The sequence below is a fragment of the Anoplopoma fimbria genome, chromosome 9 (genome assembly GCF_027596085.1).
Source record: "Anoplopoma fimbria isolate UVic2021 breed Golden Eagle Sablefish chromosome 9, Afim_UVic_2022, whole genome shotgun sequence".
Classification (NCBI taxonomy): Eukaryota; Metazoa; Chordata; class Actinopteri; order Perciformes; family Anoplopomatidae; genus Anoplopoma; species Anoplopoma fimbria.
The window spans coordinates 21,979,965-21,999,708 of NC_072457.1; the positions used below are offsets into that span (position 1 = coordinate 21,979,965).

Consider the following 19,744-nt stretch of genomic DNA (forward strand, 5'->3'; position numbering starts at 1 on the left):
CCTCTCCACCTTCTGAGGATGAAAAACAAGAACACACCTAGCGGGTTCTACTAAGAACCCTATTATATTCCAAGTGTGTCATCTAGAACCGTAAAGGCTGGGGGCTGATGTGGCGCAGAACAACCCACAACAATCATGGTTCACAGTCACAGTTTTTTTTTTATTGGTGTGTGCTGGATTGTGGGTGTTCCCTTTTGACACCCATGCTTCCAGCAAAATAACTTCCAAAATGAATTTTTTGATTGAAAAGGGTTCATTATGGAACCTTAGTTTCACAAAGAACCGTTGAAAAACCCTGTGTTCATAAATAGTTCTTCAGAAGACCCTGTTTGGAACCCTGAACTTGCTGTTCATATAACCCGTTTTTATGTGCATTCCATCATGTTCTCTCATTTTGCCCCACCAATTTTGGGATTGATTGGCGCTTTTTTAATCATGCCATCTCGTTGAGCCCTCTTCTTCTGCAGTGGTTTAATGGCACCTGAGTGGAGAATTAGCACTTAACTTGATGAACCAACTCCCGATATATTTGCTTGACTGTATTTATGCTAAACTAAGCAAAGCTAACCAGTTGCTGGACGTAGCTTCATATTTACTCCATACACCAGAGTGGTATCAATCTTCTTATCTTACTTATGGCGTCAAAAATTTCACAAAATGGAAAGCTTTTTCTTGGACATTGTAGGAAAGTATCTCTTCTCATATCTAACCCCAGAAAAGTGTGACAAATCAACCAGTGCAATGACACCCCCATCCCTTTGAAATCAAGTTTAAGCGAGACAATTATGGCAAAGAGAATAGTCAGAGAATACAAATAATTTGTTTCTCAACACATTGTACATACTAGAAATAATTGCTAAAAATGGGAAATGACTGTGAGTTATATATTACTGAATTTTGAAGTAAACGTTTTTCAGCATTTTTGTTTTTTGGATGTTTGGGGCGGGCCTGAAACCATGGTTTGATGACAACAGCCAACAGTTTGCGAGCTAACAGTGGTGCACCTGCTATTCTGGCATACTGGGACAAATCCTGATGGGTCACCACATCGGTGAGCCAGAGGATTGTCATTCGGGGTGGGCATGAGAGTGGTGGGCAATCATTCAAATATGGCTTTGTGGTTAATACAGTGGGACAAACTCAGGACAGAACATATGTATTTGTGCTTAAATTGGAATTTAAGAGAACTAGCAGTAGAATAGGTGGCCAAGGAAAATGTACCACATTCCTCTTGCCAATACAAATGTCCAAACACATCTCCATTTGTTACAAAAGACTAATGTGTAAGGAAACAGCCTTCTAAAAGCTGCACAGCCTCGTGCTGCACTCAAATAAATCATTCACAGCTGGAGAGGGCACGGACCACTCATGATAAAGTGTCTTTTTTTTCTTTTCTTATTGAATCATGGATAAAACCACGTGGTGTCACGGATGTCATAGTTCCCATGGCAACGTGCTGCATCCATCGAGTGAAAGAACAAGCGAGGAAGTGCGCATAAAAGTGCACATACAATGTAGATGAAACAAGTGGCACTTAAAATCGGCCTTGCTCACAAACCACTGAATTCCCAAAGCCCAGTGGCACCCCTCTCTCACAAAATCGCACAAAAACCCACTCTAATGAACCGAAACTTGCCTCACTCAGTGCTGTCTGGGGTGACCAGAAATTCACTGTCTCCAAATCCAGAAACTGATGACAAAGAGAACTTCAGCGAGAAAATGAGTTTGAACTACAAAACTGACTCCATTAATGATTTTTAATCCATGACATTGTGATCAAAAGCAGAACACCTAAGAAGGCAGTGTCATATCAAGCAAGTTTAAGGTGCTGTCATTTCTTCCTCTTCGCCTTCTCATTATCATCATCACTTGAATAAACCCTCAAAGGTGAAGCAGCTTTATTTATAGAGCACATTTCACTATAGGGAATCTCAATGTGCTTTACATTTAAAAGAAAAGCAAAACAAGAAAAAGGCATAAAATGAGGTCCACGGTGACTTAAAGCACCTCTACTACCTCCTTCTTAAAAGTCCACTGAAGACATACTCCATTCAATAGCTTCAATAATGTGAAGCTGTAAGTGACATCCCCTTTAAAAGCTCATAAAGATACAGATACAAGTTTTTTTTATGTAACAACAGCACCTGGTTGCCGCAAGGACAAAGAAACAACCGCAGTGTATTTAACTGACTGTATTAATATCTGTCTTTTACAGCCTCCCAGAGGGCGTCTGTATTATTCGCCCCATCACTTTAACTCACACTCTGTAGGTGTGTGGCTTTCAAGTAGCATCTCTTCCATGACGGCTGGTGCCTTTTAGATGTGCCTGTCTGATCTTATAGAGGGATGTATGGGATAAAATCATTCTGGTAATGTTAAGAGTGAGAGGAGTTGTCAAAGTCAAGGGCGAAAAGGGGGAACGGTAGTACTCTGTAAATAGAAACAGTACACAGAGGTGGTCATGTGTAGCCTGCAAGTAGTTAGACAGATCAGTTAACCCAGTATCCTTGCATCCATTGCAGTAAGTATGGGGCCCTATACAGTATGTAGTGAGGTTTCATGTAAAGGTTGGTAGGTTGGGCTTGTGGATTGGCATACAGAGTACATGACTTTCATGCAGGATACCAGAGTTCGACTCTTGTCACATATCAGCAATTGTTAGGGATTCAGTAGCAAAGGACCCACTAGCAGCCACACAGCTCTTGGTTCAGAGTAGATTTAATAAAGTTCTCAAGCAACAATCCAAAGGGCAAAAACAGTCTCGTAGTCAAATAGGCAGGCAGAGGTCAAAAATCCAAAAGTCGGAACAGAGTCCAAGGCAAAGGTATCCAAAACACAGAATCCAAACAGGGCAGGTCAAAAATCAGGCAAAGGTCAAAAATCACAGGCAGACAGAGAAACAAGATTTACGAAACACTGGAAAGGCTCAGGTATTAACTGGCACACTTAAATACCCACAAACCAATCACCACACACAAAATGGCAGGAAAACAAACAAAGACAGGGTGGAGTCAGAAACACATGACAACACCACATGATCAAAATGTAAACAAAAAGCACATGTTGCTGGAAAAACAAAAACTCAAACAGCACGGTTACTAACAAGCAATTAACAACACAATCCTTCCCTAACGGTAACCAGGTGTTTAGGTTGCTGAACACTAACCTACCCTTAAACCCTGTGCGCTACACGCACACCATCCAAACAGCAGACAGACAACTTAGCTGGTGAACAGTAGCTAAATGTGAAAGAATTAGGCAACTGTTAACAAGTTCGCTAACTTGAAAGTTGATATATGTTGGTGCTGTGTAGCTTGTTTCTATTGTCCCCAAAAGGCTAAAAAACATGTTTTTGGATTAGCTACCTAACCCGAACAATAACTATAGCTCTTTATCTGCCATCGCAACCTTTTTTCCTCCAATCATAACCATACCGCAGCTGCCAATCGCAGGTATTGTAATGATGAGATTGAATTTTTTTTGCTATGGAACATAAAAAAAGGCATTCTTGACAAGTCGTACACTCTTAGAAACATCTTAGCTGCCATCTGGGTTCCTCCTGAAGGGCTGTGGTTCTACCCAGAACCATTTGCTTCTGAAGATCCCTTTTTTGAGGAGAGGGGTTTATAAGGGTTCTTTGTAAGACTAATAGTTTCATTAAGAATCATTTTCTACCAAATAACCCTTTTTTAGAAGAAAGAGTTCTTGAAACGTTGCTATGCTCTGACCACTGGAGTTGATGGTTTCCATGACATTTTTTGCTCATAATTCCTGTTGAGCAATCAAGGAACCCACATGAACATCACACGAGAAAACCACTGAGCCCCCCCCTCCACTATTTTTACATGTGTATTGTACGCACACAAACAAAAATGCACAGACACAAATGTTGCTCTTTTCAACAGTATGCTACAAAAGCACATACAAGCAAACAAAGAGCGGTGTTTAGAAGGTGCTGGTACTGCCATGCATGAGCACACAGGCACAAAAGCACATGCATTCAGGGTATTTTTAGCCAAACACACACACACACACACACATAAAAAAGAGAGAGGGAGACTGTTTTTCCCATTTAGTAAAGGGAAATCTGTGTGATACGAGCCTGTGCGCTCCCACTATCTGGCTGCTCATGTGAAGACTCTCTCTTGTCTTGGGGAATCAGAAGTAGGCCGAGTCAGTGGATGTGCTCATTTATTTCATACACTATCACTGTGGATCACAGCCAAGGACATTCTCCCTTCAAATCGCCATGCTTGGGAATTTCAGCCATAAAGAATTAATCAGAATTTTAGCAAAATGGGATTATAAAGAAGATACGGCACAGGTCAGCTATAAGCTGTAATTCATGTGACTAAAACACTGACCGTCTCTAAAGCGTGCCAGTACTTGAGGGGTTCATACCCTAGATTTGGAAATTGAGAAAGCAATTAATCGTAAAATGGGCTTGAGTTATATTGCGGTATATATTAAAAAAGAGTAGGTTATAATGAAGCATACATAAAAATAGCTTGGCCTAGTTGTATTTTGAGCTATAGAGTAGCTGCATTGTGCCCTTGGTCTGTCCTTGCTGTCACTCGCAAACAAAACTTTTTATCTTTCCCACACCAGGGTCAACGTGGCTATTATTTAGTCAAATGACGTAAAACGGAACACTTCAAGGAAATCCTTTTTTCTATTGGTCCGAACAGTGTAAAGAGAACCTTGGGTAGCATTCAAAATACACTCCGAACATATTCCCCCTCATTAATCATTGCAAATGATCTACACTCCCAAATCTAAATGGTGTATGACACTGTGTAAATAAAACACAGGGAACACAGTAAAGTGTACAAAAAAAACAAGAACACAGCTGGAACTTACATCCTGAACCCTAGCACACCCAGACGGATGTGTGTTGTGTAGTGTATCTAAGTAAGGCTGAGCTTTCAAATTAAAAGGAACACTCCACAGAAACCTATCTAAAGGATACGACACACGCCAGCAGCTTGAAAGGTTTAGAGCTTCACAGAGGATGACCGCAGCAGCCAACTTTGATTAACAATGGATTCCCACTGTGACCCTGTATCACAAAGGAGAAAAAAATATCAAAATAAGTTGCTTTTTAAACAACAGCTGCATCATAATCCACTTCTTACTTCTCACCTGTCATTTGATAGCCTCTGGTTTTTGTTTGCAGTCATTCATTTTCATTAAAATATGCCAAAACACAGCTAAATACACACATATTTTAGACAGCTTTTACATTTGAACCCCTCACACAGTTGTCACAAACAGTTAAATCCAGCCATAAACAGATACAATCAACAACTAATATCCTCTATAGTGACTATTGGCATATGTTTTATTGTTCATTATTGGAGCTTTCAGGCGATTTAAATTCCTTATTTTCCACGGAATTAAATGGATGTTGAAATAACAATAGTGCTTGTTATTGCAGTTGTTTTTGCAATGGCAGAAAGTTGTTAGAATTGTATCCAGAATACACCTAGAAAAGCTCTGTATTATTAGAAAAGTGAGGCAATCGTACATCCGTACTTACATATCACGTGAAATAAAGCAGGATGTGGAATGAAAATTTGACACTATTGACACACAGCTTTGATCATTTTTCATTACATGTAATAGTTTTTAGATTTTTATTAAAGCAAATATAACCTCTTGTTTTTTCTTAGCACAGATAATCAAAATAACCTCTGATAACAGGAAATGGCCTTGAGCACCTGACAGAAACACAACATGTGGTGATGGATGATGGTATATAAATGTTTAAGGTTGAGTAGTTGAATCAAGAAGTACTACCCTGAGCCTTCCACTTAGCATTTATTGTATTCATATTAGTTTGTTGTACTTATTGCATTCGTATTATTGCACTTATTGTATTAGTTTGTTGCACTTATTGTATTCATATTAGTTTGTTGCACTTATTGTATTGTATTAGTTTGCACTTATTGTATTCGTATTAGTTTGTTGCACTTATTGTATTCGTATTAGTTTGTTGCACTTATTGTATTCGTATTAGTTTGTTTCTGCACTTTTGCTCTGGTTTATGCTTTAAGATGCTTGTTTAAGAAAGGAGATGCACTTATGACTTCTGGTGACTAGTAGTTCTCTTGAATACCTATGTTGAACACACTTATTGTAAGTCGCTTTGGATAAAAGCGTCTGCTAAATGACTGTAATGTTATGTAATGTAATGAATGATTTATCTATCAATGTAAAAAGTTATGATATAAAACATTATGAAAATGAAGCCTGGACATGACAATGTGATGATGAGACTGTTGACTCTCAAATGAACCGCTAAAACACAAAATAAGTGCAAATATAGCGAGTTGTGGGAAAAAGTCAATATCACACATGACTTTTAATTATTTTCTCTTTTGCTCATGTCACAATTATCGTGAAATGTGAAACGTGAAAGCATCGGACTCTGTTGCTTCCACAGTAAACCCGGTGTATGTGCTCTGCAGTGTACGCGCAGAGACAACAACAGGAAACATGAGGCCGCTGCCTGCTGCCGTCTGGAGGGGCTGGCCTCCCGGTAATAACTGGAGTCAGGTAACCACCGGACAGACCGACTCCAGTCCTCCTCACAGACCGGGTTACACACGGAGGGAGGCGGTGTGTGTGTGAGAGAGAGAGAGAGAGAGAGCGAGAGCGGCTCTCCGGGACGGTTTCACCTCGCGCGCGCGCGTGTGTGTGTGGGTTTTTTTATTTATATTTTTTTCTCATCAACGACACAACCTTCTCTCTCTCTCGGAAACAAACTTTACAGATCTGTTTAAAAAAAAAAAAAAAAAAAAAAAAAAAAAAGTTTGCTCAACGCGACGCCCCGCCGCTCATGCTCACGAGCGTCGCGTTTTTAGGAGCGAGCTCAGGTGTTCAGCCGCGCGGGGAAGTGAGAGCTACTTTGTTGCTACTTTGTTACTATTTACGCTGGAAGGAAGATTTCTCTCTCGATTCTCTTTTTTTTTTTTTTTTGCTTCGCTTCTGAGTCGCTTGTGAACACCTCCACTTCTCCACTTGGTTTCCGTTCCGCCCTCCTCCGGTGTACTGGGACTTGACATATCAAGTGGACGAGTTTGAACAGGTAAGTGTATCTCCGGCATTGGATTTGCAAAACCCCGTTATGGTGTACGTGGTGGTCGGTTCACAGCTAATGAAACTGGGCCAAGAGGTGGAGGTGGAGGTGGAAGTGAGCCCAAGCCAGCTGGTGACTGTCTGACCTCTGGTAAGCATTGTAATCCAAAGAGTCATCTGTGATCATAGGTTTATTTAAACATTTGAAATATAATGTTTTCTCTTTAACTGTTTTTGGCTTCCTGATCCTGACCCATTCTTTCTCTCAATAAGCACATGTTGCACTTGCATACAGAAAGCACTTCACTGTGCACAGCTGTGGGTTTACAATGCCCGACTCATCAGAGTTATTGTAGTTTTTATCTTTAGAGATATGCCATGACGTACATCCAGTAGCATGTGTGTAGATCTAGTTGCAGCAAGATTATTTTCTGTCCCATTTTATGAGTAATTAAGTCTGCAGGGCTTTTACAGCAGTTTTTTTTATTTTTATGATGCAGTGGTTAAGATAGTGGGGCTTTATTTTCACACTTCCCTAACTGCTGTTGCAGCTGCATCTGCAATCAAGACCTCAAATCCTGCACATCAGATTAACCACACGCTTGTTGTCTGACTTTGATCCGGATGACTCACCCATTTTTTTTTTTTACGGCAAAACACACTGCTGTTTCATCACTTTTTCACCACAGCTTTGCTAGGCCCTGTGCTCAGCCCATTTCTGCCTCGCTAGCCAACAAACAAACGCAGCTCAGCGCATACTGATTCACAAGCAGAGGTCCCAGCAGGAGCTCCTCTTCTTTCTGTCAGGCTGAAGAACGGAGGAGGGCCTTGGGGGTCAGATCCAGGGGGTGGTGCCCACCTCTGGTTTAATTAGACTCTCAGGAAACAGTTACTTTCTTGAGGGTTGGGTTTACATGCATAATTATGCCTCAAGGTTTCAAAGGGAAGTTGCACATAAAGGATCACTGCACAGGATACATGGAAATATAAATGTCACAGCGGCCAAAGACACTGTTTTATGACACAATAAATAGAACAACAACTGCCCCGGGATAATTATTACACTACATCACACGGCTGGTGTTAACCTCTGTAGTTCTGTTAGCTGTTAGCGGTTAGCCAAACACACTGCCCACTGAACAGGCCGGGTAAGAGTAGTGAGTGAGGAGTCGGCACCCGTGTCATGTCCGTATTAAGCAGGAAATAAAAGGCAAAATAACTGGCAACCCGAAATATAATGTGGGTTGCTGCAGCAGAGTGCAAGATTAACCGTGGACAGACACAAAGATGCACACTTACTCAAAGATTCAAATACGCAGTCACAAGGGAGGCTAACTTTGACATTTTTTTCCTGACCTATAGCCCGACCCTAACAGTTCATTAACCTTTAACTGACTAGATTAGTGCCTTACATGCAGAAATGCTGTGGTTGACAAGCCGCCCAGCTGCAATGACAACCGATTTACAAACCGGTTAAATCCATCTATAACTACAAACTGCAGTGTATGCGCAAAACAGAAAACTAAATCCCAAGTTCACCAGCCATCAATATAATATAATAAAGCTATTAGCACAAATACCAGTTGATAAACAAAAAAGATTTGTTTTGTTCAGCAGAGAGTAGTTGACAAGTTTATTTTGTAAATTGAAAATGTCTTGCCCAGAACATTTCTCGTTTGTGAATCGTTTAAATTGAAGGGCATCTTATCACAAATATTTATTCATGTCGTGCGTTGAGTGAATTTAATTAATATTGCCCATAGTTAAATCATCCGATTTTTATCCAATAATGGTATCGGCCTCAAACATCCTCTATCCTGCTATCTTGAGTGCAGTGTATCCCAGAGCTGTGCAACCATCACACAACGTCTTCCATGTGTAACTAACCCCTCTGTAGCTTTGTGCATAATGCCAAATTCAAAGTGATTTAACCGTCTGATCTGCTGGCCTGTTTGTTCAGCTGAAATGTTTTCCTTCTTTGATGCTTGCAAACTCTAGCATGGAGCATACGTCGATGTGCAAGGCACTTGCAAGGCAGTTTGGATTTGTTATGAAGCTGCAGAAATCTCCTCAAATGTAGGAAGACTAAGTGAGACGGTTAGAGTGGGACGGATAGCTGTTAAAAGACGGATAAAAGGGCAGGAGAAACTGTGTGGTCGTCAGGACCAGCAATCAGCAGAGAGTTTTATCTTTTCAAATCGTGTTGGAGAGATTTAGACTTTAACAAGGTGGAGGGAGATTAAAAATCAGCAAGATAGAGGGGAGGAGACAAAGGCGTAGCTGGGAGAGATGAAATCCACCACTTCTTTGCTTGGCAACCTGGGTGATGGATGGATTTTCAGCAGGGGGGGAATTCCTCACTGCCACATTGCCCCCAGTATATTTCATGTCTGTCTGTCCACCCACCGATTAAGTTATATTGGATTTTCACATCTCTCTCCCTCTTAGTGTAGCATTGTCATCAGAAACGAAGTCCACAAACTGCCGGTACATTTCCCTGTTTCAACCAAGCTGTGAACATGGACTGGGAAGCATAGCCGGATGATAAATGATACCCTGTGATCATTAAAGTAAATAACAATATTCACAATTCCACCTAGCGCTCCCTCTCTTTATTTCATGTTGCCACAGCTCAGACTAGCTGAGACTGTGCCCCAGGCTGTTGTTTTTATTATGGCTATCCAGAAGATTAGACTGAACAAAGATGGTTCACCTGGAAACAAGAGATCAGTGAGACACTGGCCGCACAGAAGTTTTGTTTTTTTAATCACGCTGGAACAATAGAAGTGATGAATAGTAGTTTGTTCTCGGGGGGGGGGGAACTTTGGCCAAAATGCAGAGAAATAATACTCATGATTCGTTGTTTATACATACATTGTATGTAGCTTGCTTTTTGTTAATACAGCTAAAAGTAGGAATATTCTGCAACACTGTTACACTTATACCAGCTATGTGGGCTTCTACATCAGGGACCCAGGCACACAGTCAGATAAGGTAGCATACTAGGTTACTGTTCGCATATTTAGGTACGGTTTGCATACTCCGGTACGGTTTGAATACTCCGGTACGGTTTGCACACTTAGTTATGGTTCCCATACTTTGGTACGGTTTGCATTCTAAGTTACAGTTCACATAATAGCGTACGGTTGGCATAGTTATGTACGGTTGGCATAGTTAGGTACGGTTTGCTAACTTGGGTACGGTTTGCATACTCCGGTAGAGTTTGAATACCTAGGTATGGTTTGCATAATAGGTATGGTTTGATTCCCATACTAAGGTACGGTTCGATTTGCATACTTTGCTACGGTTTGCACACTTAGTTATGGTTCCCATTCTTTGGTACGGTTTGCATTCTAAGTTACGGTTCACATAATAGCGTACGGTTGGCATAGTTGGGTATGGTTTGCTAACTTGGGTACGTTTTGCATACTCCGGTACGGTTTGAATACTTGGGTACAGTTTGAATACCTAGGTACGGTTTGCATAATAGGTATGGTTTGATTCCCATACTAAGGTCCGTACCTTAGTATGGACCTTAGTATGCACACTTAGTTATACTTTGCTACGGTTTGCACACTTGGTTATAGTTCCCATACTTGGGTACGGTTTGCATTCTAAGTTACGGTTCACATAATTGCGTACGGTTGGCATAGTTAGGTACGGTTGGCATAGTTGGGTACGGTTGGCATAGTTGGGTACGGTTCGCATACTTAGCTACGGACAGTTTACATACTTGGGTATGGTTCGCATACTTGGGTACGGTCCGCATACTTAGGTAGGGTTCATATACTTAGCTACGGTCAGTTTACATACTTGGGTACGGTTTGCATACTTGGGCACAAATTCCTGTTAGGTGTAAGTACCAAGTGTGGCAAAACACAGACGTGGACTTCCATTTAATGTGAGTATCTGTCAGCGAGTAGTTTTGAAAGGGCCATGGAGGGGGGGGCACGTTAAGAATCATTAGCTGGGTGGAGACTACTGCAGTCTGAGTTAGAAAATATGCAGTTGGTTAACAACAAACACTGAAATTGAGACATAGGCTGAATGACTCCCCAGTGAGCTCAGCTGACCTACAGCATGTCACTGCATAGCGTCCCCGTCCGTGTCAGTCCTAACATACCTGAGATACCAGCCGCTCCCCAGCATTAAGGTTTTAACTATAGCCACAGACTCGTCCTTTTGTCTGTCCTCTTGTCCTTTGTGTGTTGTTTAGGCAACAGGAGGCGGTTTTCAGACGGCGTTCTTTAAATCATTCTGCTTGTGTGTGTGTCTGTGTGTGGTATTTCTTTCATTTGCAACAGTCTGTTGACTTGAAGCCTCAGAAATAATGGCTGACGGTTAGTGAGAGGAGGAGGAGGAGGAGGAGGAGGATAGAAAAACATTTACCATCTCCAGTTTACTTTATGCCCGTTGTCCACATTACACTTGCCCTTCTAGTGACACCGCGAACAATGCATTAATCAAGCACACAAGGATTAGACAGTTGAGTAATGTTGTGTTGTGGTTGTAAAGGTAATGGTCTGAGGAGATAACTTCAAAAAAAGACCTGAGCTTTCTGACAAGATAATATTTTAGCTTCTTCGCTTGCCAGCAATTTACCTTTCTCATGGAAGTCTAGTCTCTCCATAAAGGAAGCTTTTTCCTGCACTTCAGTGGCTTGTTAATATGAATGGAAAAGTGTGATTAAGTAAAAAAAACTGTAGGAAACTTTACAAAAAAACATATTATAGAAACTGTGAATATATATCTATATACAGTGAGTTGGCAGTTTTATACAAAGAGCTCTGCAATAAATCCTTCCTCCATGAAGGTTATAATGTGCAGTTTTTCTTGAAACTGTAGTTTGTTGAAACATATTGCATTATAAAAAGGGGTGTTGCTCTTATTTAGCCTACCCTCATTGGTATATATTATGTTGAAAAAATAATATAAAAAGATATTTCTGTATAATGCAGTACAGGTTCTGTTAGAAGCATATGGTTAAGTCTGCTTGTACAAGTGCTACGATGTTCCTACTTATGTACAAATGAAACTAAGGAGACAACGAACTTTAAACTCGAAGGGTACTCACAGAGCGAAGACCTCCTCCAAGGCCAGGCCCTATCTATCTAGCAATTTGAATGAAAGTGAATAAAAATATTTGTGTATCCGCCAAGCAGTTCTGTAAAGTTAAGCCAATGAGAAAGTCCCTTTAAACTTGTATTCTTTCAAATGGCCATCAGGGGGCGACTCTTCTGGTTGCAAAAAAAAGTCTGATTGTATAGAAGTCTATCAGAAAATGACTCTATTACTCACCTAATGTATTACCTCATTAAACATTGTAAACATGCGTTATGGTATTAAACCCTTGTTTGAAGTCTTTTTCAATACAGCATGATGTTCATTTGGTAAATTATGGTCCATTTAGAGTCACGTGGACCATAAAGCAGGGCATGCTGTAGGGCGTGGCTACAGGTCACTTCCATGGAGTTGTTTGGTCTTGGCGTTCAAAACCTATTTTGTTGCCTAAAAATGTTGTATTCAGGGCCTGGTTGTACTTAGCTCCACCCTCTTGCGTAACTTCTGGTTGCAAAAAGCCAAGATTGGGACGGCCATAATGCCGAACTCGAGGCTTCAAAGCGGCAGTCCACAAAAAACGATAAGTGAAGTCACGACGACTACGTCTGCTTGTTAAATACAGTCCATGGAAAAAGCCTTCCTGATTTCTATCTGCTCCAAAATGGAATGGGGTCTTCCTTTTGTCCAATGCTAAATCAATCCACCAGCTTTCATGAAAATGGGGAGCCGTAATCCTGCTGACGAACAAACCAACCAACAAACCAAACCGTCGATACAACTTCCCTTCACTGAGGTAGTCATGCAACCTCAAGACACCACTCTACAACAAATACACACGGCTGTGGTTCCTAGGTTACAATGTCTGGTTGGCCGTGGAACTCAGCTCAATGGGTGCCGCACACAGTAGCCAACACATGCCTGAATGATGTTTACTGAACTGTGGGTATCTCTTTTAAATGCTGGAAAAGCCCGACTGCACATTAGATATGGGTATACGCTTTAGGTTACATCTACTGAATTGATTAAACACATTAATGGATGGCAGAATTAGGCCCACGTTTTTTCACGCAGTGGGTGTAAATCTTTGTAGTGGGAGAGAGGAAGTGTTGTCACAATTTAGCGATGCCAGCAAGCTGTCTAACGCTTAACGTTCTTCCAAAGCTGCAGCTAATGTGTGATGTTGTTGTCTAGTCAGTTAAATGGCAGAAATCGGTCATCACTGCCAATTCAAAATTAATTTGGAAGAAGCTCACCTGTTGCTGAATTGCTGAAAATGCCAACGACGGATCATTATCCCACACTGACAGTGATTTGCCAAGCCAGAATCAATTTTGTTTGTGTGGTTTTTGGTAGCTGTGGTTTTCTTTTTATGAGTCCTGGTGGAAATGCACGCCTCGTGTACAGCAATAACATCCTTTTTTCATCATCAGAGGAATGTCTTAACTGCTTCTTTTCACGCTTACAGGCATGTTCTTTTCTTGTCTGCCTTTTTATTTAAACAAAAATATTCCAACTCTTGTTACGCTGCTTAAAACTGCAGCACAGCACAAGTTGCTTTTTGCTCGAGACTGATTATCTGTTGAAAGAATTTGTCAATTACACATTAAAGGCATTCCCAGGGAGGAACGGTAGTCCATATTAGGATGTGGCCTTGTACGACCGTTATGATCTCTCTTTTGTACTATTGAGGGACAGCATGTTGTTGCCATAACCAAATTATCTAAGTTTTATACTGATCTTTGATTTATTGATTTAAGAAAAACACAAAATAAAACTGATATGTCCTTTTTGGAGATGGTTAAAGAGACCTGCGTTCCATGCCTATTGTTTTTCTGGAAGTGTGCTTTGTTTGCGTCATCTTATAATTAAACCCAGTGTGCATGCTGTAGATGTAGAGATATTTTTAGCCATCCCTTCATTAGAAATTGAGTCTTGCAGTGAGCCTTTTTCTGTCCTTTCCCAGTGGTGATGCTCCAGACGGTGGTGGACAACTCACCTTATTTGCCTTTCCAGGTCAAGAGAGCGTATCCTGAGTTTTCTAGAGTGTTTCTGACCTTTTTGCTAATGAAACCCAAAGAACACATTTTGTAAAAAAAAAAAAAAAAAAAAAAAAACGTCGACCCTGGTTCAGCAATGATGGTGGTGTGGAGTGCTGTTGATAGAGTTGTTTTTGAAACCCCACAGTGTTGGGTCCTGGGAACCCTCCGAGACCTTTCAACCCTGGTACAAATTTACTTTGGAACCAGACATGGGTAAAAAAAAATGTTAGAATATGAGTTGTCCATCTGACAAGACTACTGGTTTATCTTGGGGTTCATGCTTTTCTTTTTATATATTACATGAGGGGATGCATCCTGAATAAAGTTTTGCTATGTACTTTTTAAATAACTTTTCTGTCAGGTTTTTAAGAACCGTTATTGATCATGTAGCCGGTTCTGTTGGCGAGTGTCAGATTTGAAGAACTCCTTCCATTAAGATTTGAAATCAATAGATAACCAGAAAGTTACAGAAAGGGCTTGTAAAAAAAAATGACAAAGGCTCAACCTTTGAAAGTAACAGAAACCTTGGGAGACTGAGAAGTGGAGGAGGGCAGATTAGAGAAATGATGAAGACAGGCAAGAACAGAGGAAGAGGGGAAACCTGAGAATGATGAGGTACTCTGTGAATCCACTGGCGTACCGAGTATCTCAATAAGAACTCTGTGAATATAAAGAGATCTGCTGAAATGGAATTGACAGAGGGATACCAGTTAACTGAGTTTCCAGGCGGATATCAAACAGGGAGGCCCACAGTTGTGATTTTTTTTTTTTTTTCTTCTACATCTTGAGCTTTGAATAAAATATAAAACGGTTTGGAGGTTTCACATTCTCATCTGTGCGGTAACAATAGTCTGCAACCTAAGGAGGGGATATCTGACATTGAGCTTATCGCAGAGGTGAAGTCAAATCATGGCACAGCTGAGGTTGGCTCTGATCCTGTTTACATCATGCTGCTATATGAAGGGATTTTATTTTTTTTAAATCAATACTCCTCAAAGCCGTCAGCGCTGGAACCAAAAGTGTTTCACCATCATTTTGAATTCATCCCTCGCCGCCTTCACAACTATAATCTCGGACAGCCGCGGGTTGAAAGACGAGTGTAAAGTCTCTGTCATTTCTTTTTAATGACGGGCCAGAATTCAGTCTGTCTGTTCCCAGCGATGACGAGGAAAGGAAGGAAAGTTAAACATTAGGTCTCCCGACTAAACATTTACAAGGTGACTGCGGGGCACCCTTGCATTAGAGATTGACAAAGAGCTCTGCGGCTCGACGCTGCAACGTTTTATCAGCTGGCAGTGAATGACCTACAGATGGAGCGTATTTGTAACGCTCTACTGTGTTGTCCTGATGCGGCTTGATTCTGATTTGGGCCGCGCTGTGTTTTGTGAGATAATGTGTGTGTAATGACTGAGCCACGAGGCCCCGGGGCCCACAGGCCTTCAGCCTTTTGACTCCATGACAATAGCCAAAATGAACCGAGACCGGATTACACCAGTCCTGCATTCCTCTCCGAACCTGTTTGACACACACACACACACACACACACACACACACACACACACACACACACACACACACACACACACACACACACACACACACACACACACACACACACTAATCCTGCACACACAGACAGACAAATCACTGAAGCAAGCCTATACTTGTCTTACACACACTTTTTGAGAATTAAAAGAGAAAGCTAATACACTGCATGTGTGCACACGGGGGAATCACAAAAGTCATTAGTGGACAATCCTAAAATAGTTCTATCAAAAACGTTCTAAAGTATCACAGTGAGTCGGTCTCCCTGTAGTTTATAGCTGCTGGTGCTGCACTTTTGATTTTCAAATTGGCTGTTCTTCAAGCCGGATCCAATTCACACCCTTCTGTTTGTTGTGATGTACGGCGCTGTTGGGAACGCCAACCGTCAAAACCTGCCTACCGTTAGCGCGGTGGACCGTCTTTGTAGTGCGCAGCGTGGTGAGTGATTAGATGACAGAGCAGCACAAACAAACGACCTGCAGCGGGCAGTTTCAATGAAGAACCACACTGCTCCGGGTTTAAAGAAAGGCCGCTCCGGGTTTTTATTCCAGTTGGTTCTCCAGGTGGACTGTACCTCCTAAAGTGCTACTTTGGTTTTGGTTGGATTTCCGTCCCAATCTTGTCGAATCCCTCCTGTCACAACAGCTCTATTGTTTTTCATTATTATTAATATGTTGATTCTTTTTATGCTTAATTGATTTGCTGTGAAACTGTTTTAAATGTCAGACAATAGGGAAAAATAAGCATGATTGTACGGCTGGGCCATATGGAGAAAATCAAATAATACAATACTACTTAGCAAATACTTTAATATGGCAACGATATTGTGGGGTGGACCATTGGTGCTTTTACATAACCTGTACACAATGACATTTTTGATCAAAAGTCATCCATAATGTAGATATATGACTAAGTGGGTAAAGACAAATAACAGAACAGCTAGAACAGTCTGGTTCAAACAAGGAAAAGACAACACTTAAAACAAACCTCTAGTCTCAAATCACAATATTGATATATATATAACCCAGCTAATTCTAATTGAATATCAAAATTGTGACAACGTTCTGTTGTTTTGAATAATTGATCAGGCAAAAATATCTTTTCATCTTCTCTGTCTTTTTTGGGGGAAAAAATGTCACCGAGGAGTTTGCTGCTCATTGCAGGTTCACCTTTGCGGTTCCAATACTGTCACACTGTGACTCTTGTGAAACCCCTGCGCATGTATCTGCATGTGAGAAACTGACAAAATGGAAACTGGCACGTACTGTACGGCGTCTCCGAGTGAACCTGATGATCCGGGTCCTGGTGGAGATGCAGCTGAATGGTTATGTTGTGTCACAGCCTCCGGTGTCTCGTCAGGACTCGTCAGAACAGGTGTCTCTAACATCGATCCGCTCTCTTCACACCACTTCCTCCAGTTCACGCTCTCTCATTCGTTTCTGGCTCATGCAGGTTTTTCCATTTATATAATGTCTGTGTCTTATCCGTCTCTTCATGTCTTCCATCCTCCTCCTACAGTTTCTCCCTGCTCTTCATGGCTTGTCAGCCCTCAGGCAGGTCATGATGAGGACTAAATCTGTGTCAGTCCAGGTTCTCGCGCCGGGTTTTGTTTGAATAGAGCCTCAATGAAATAAATGTTGACCTTTTTACTTCCTTTTCTGTTTATCTTATTCTTTCCCCTGTCAAATTACATCGTCATTTGCTGCCGCTTGACTTATTTCAAACAAAAATGACAGGTACATTTACGCTGCTTGAGATATAATACAGTATAAACAGCGTATGTCATGCATGACGCTGGCACAGTTTACCAAATATATTGAAAAACGCTCAAATGGCATTCAGTTAGGCAATATTGCCCTCAGTCACACTGTCTGGGTTTCCCGTGAAGCCACAGCTAATCTGTAATCTTCACTCTTTGCAAATAAAACACACACACACACACACACACTGCATTCCACCTCTGGGTTAAAAACCGATGCGTCCCCTCTTATCATGACCGTTATTAGGCACGTCAACTGTCTGTGCACAGGGTTTGAGGAGATAAAGCTGTAGATACAAGAGGTCATGAATGCCAAAACATTGAAACCACAGCGATTCAGTCTGTCTTGCAGCGTAACGCAGACAGTTGATCACCCATTGTCTTCTGCTTTGAAATCTTGACTGGGTGCAATAAACGTGTGTACATGTAGAGCTGGGCAGTAAACACTTTACTAATACTGTCATGGTGGTATCTTCAGTAAAAAAAAGTGGTTTTAAAGGACTTCCCTCAAGGTCTAGCTGTTATAGCGCAAATATGTTAAAGATAAAAAATGAAATATCATAGCACAAATTTGGACCTCAAGCAGATCCTGTTTACAATGTATTTGTAAAGCAATAAACTTGATACTTTTAAGGCATTGTTTTATTTTTATTCAAATAGCCTAAAATCACAAATTTGTCATTCTGTACAACTCATGACACCCTCTATCCTTATACTCTGGAATTGGATAATATATATATATATATATACACACACATACTTAATGTGAATTTAGTTCAGCCCATATACAATATAGTCTTAACTAGTGTAATTATTTCTTTGACCTTCACACAGAATTCTTGAGAATATTATTGTTGGCATATGTTCTTTTCCAATGAAACATTGTGTGTGTAAATACCTCTTGTTACTGTGGTTACCCTTTAACGTGTGTGGAGACACTTTGATGTGTAATCCTGCAGCCTAAATAATTCATCATGAAAATACTACAGTTTATCAGCAGTTTTAAATTCTCTTTATATGCATGAGGAAGTCCTACTGGCTTATGTTTGAATGGTTTGAGGAAATAAATCTAGATAATGTATTATTTAAACGTAATTTATCAAGAAAAACATAAACTATAACCTGTAGTAACGCGCTGCGTATCTGTACATCAAGTCTGACAATTCCCTTATAAACAATTTTTACTCCCAAAATTCCCCAAACTGACTGAGGAGCAACTTCACTGATCACAAAGCTGTTGTAATTTCACTGATTGACACGTTCAAAGTTGAGCCATTCTAGGAAATGCATACACTTAGATTAATGCAACAATGTGACTTCTTCACAGTCGGATTAAATAGATAATCCTGCATGTTAATCATACTCAGTGAGCCAACATGACTCATCCACGCTGCGTAGCGCGTTATATTCTTCCGCCTCGCCGTGCATATGTACGTTCCGGATGACCGTGTTAATCTCTGAAGCCCCTCTGCCGATTTGATGGGTTGATGACAAGGGTTTTTACAAAGGCTTCGCCATGCTGTCACTCTTGTTTCCCGCTGCTCGGCTTAATGGCTGCACAACTGATTTTCTCACCCCAAATCCTTCCAGACTTAATATTTTAAATGTGTGTGGCAGATGGTGATTTTGACATGGCTAGTGCTCAAGCTTGGCCATATTGGGAACCACACAGAGGGCAATATCAAGCAGTGCAGTCTATGCAGCCATGAGCAATATTTAGCTTGATGTCAACCATCTGGGTGTTTGGCTAATGAGATAATGGCTGAAAGCAAAGAATATGTCAGTGGGCTCAGTAAAACAAACTTGGTGGATAAAGGTAAAAATATAAAGTGGGCGGCTGTGGCGTAGTGGAGAGCAAGGTAGTTCTCCAATCAGAGGATCGGTGTTTCGATACCCGGCTTCGGCAGTCGATGTGTCCTTGGGCAAGACACTTAACCCCAAGTTGCTCCCGAAGGCTTGCCATCGGTGTGGACTGGATGATGAATGTTAGTTAGAGTCTGATGGTGGCACCTTGCATGGTAGCCTGTCATCAGTGTGTGAATGATATGTAATATACTATTGATTGTAAGTCGCTTTGGATAAAAGCGTCTGCTAAATGACTAATGTAATGTAATGTAATGTAAAGTCTTCAGCTGCGTTTCCACTAAGCAGTCAGGGTCAACTTGTTACAAAATAGAACAGTTATTTTCCCATTTCCATTAGCTAAAGCTGTGGATAGTACCTGGTAATTTTTTATGGTTCCAAGCGATCTGGGCCGACA

General features: G+C 41.0%; 1 protein-coding gene across 2 annotated transcripts in view; it reads left to right on the plus strand.

Annotated features, from left to right (window-relative positions):
- The first annotated feature begins 6,466 nt into the window (after window positions 1–6,466).
- The window catches only part of palm3 (paralemmin 3), a 33,794-nt gene continuing 20,516 nt past the window's right edge, over window positions 6,467–19,744 (plus strand). The window contains exon 1 of one of the 2 annotated variants that reach the window (XM_054604926.1): window positions 6,467–7,090. The gene's annotated coding sequence lies outside the window, so the exon portion shown is untranslated. The other variant, XM_054604928.1, reaches the window with a different exon arrangement.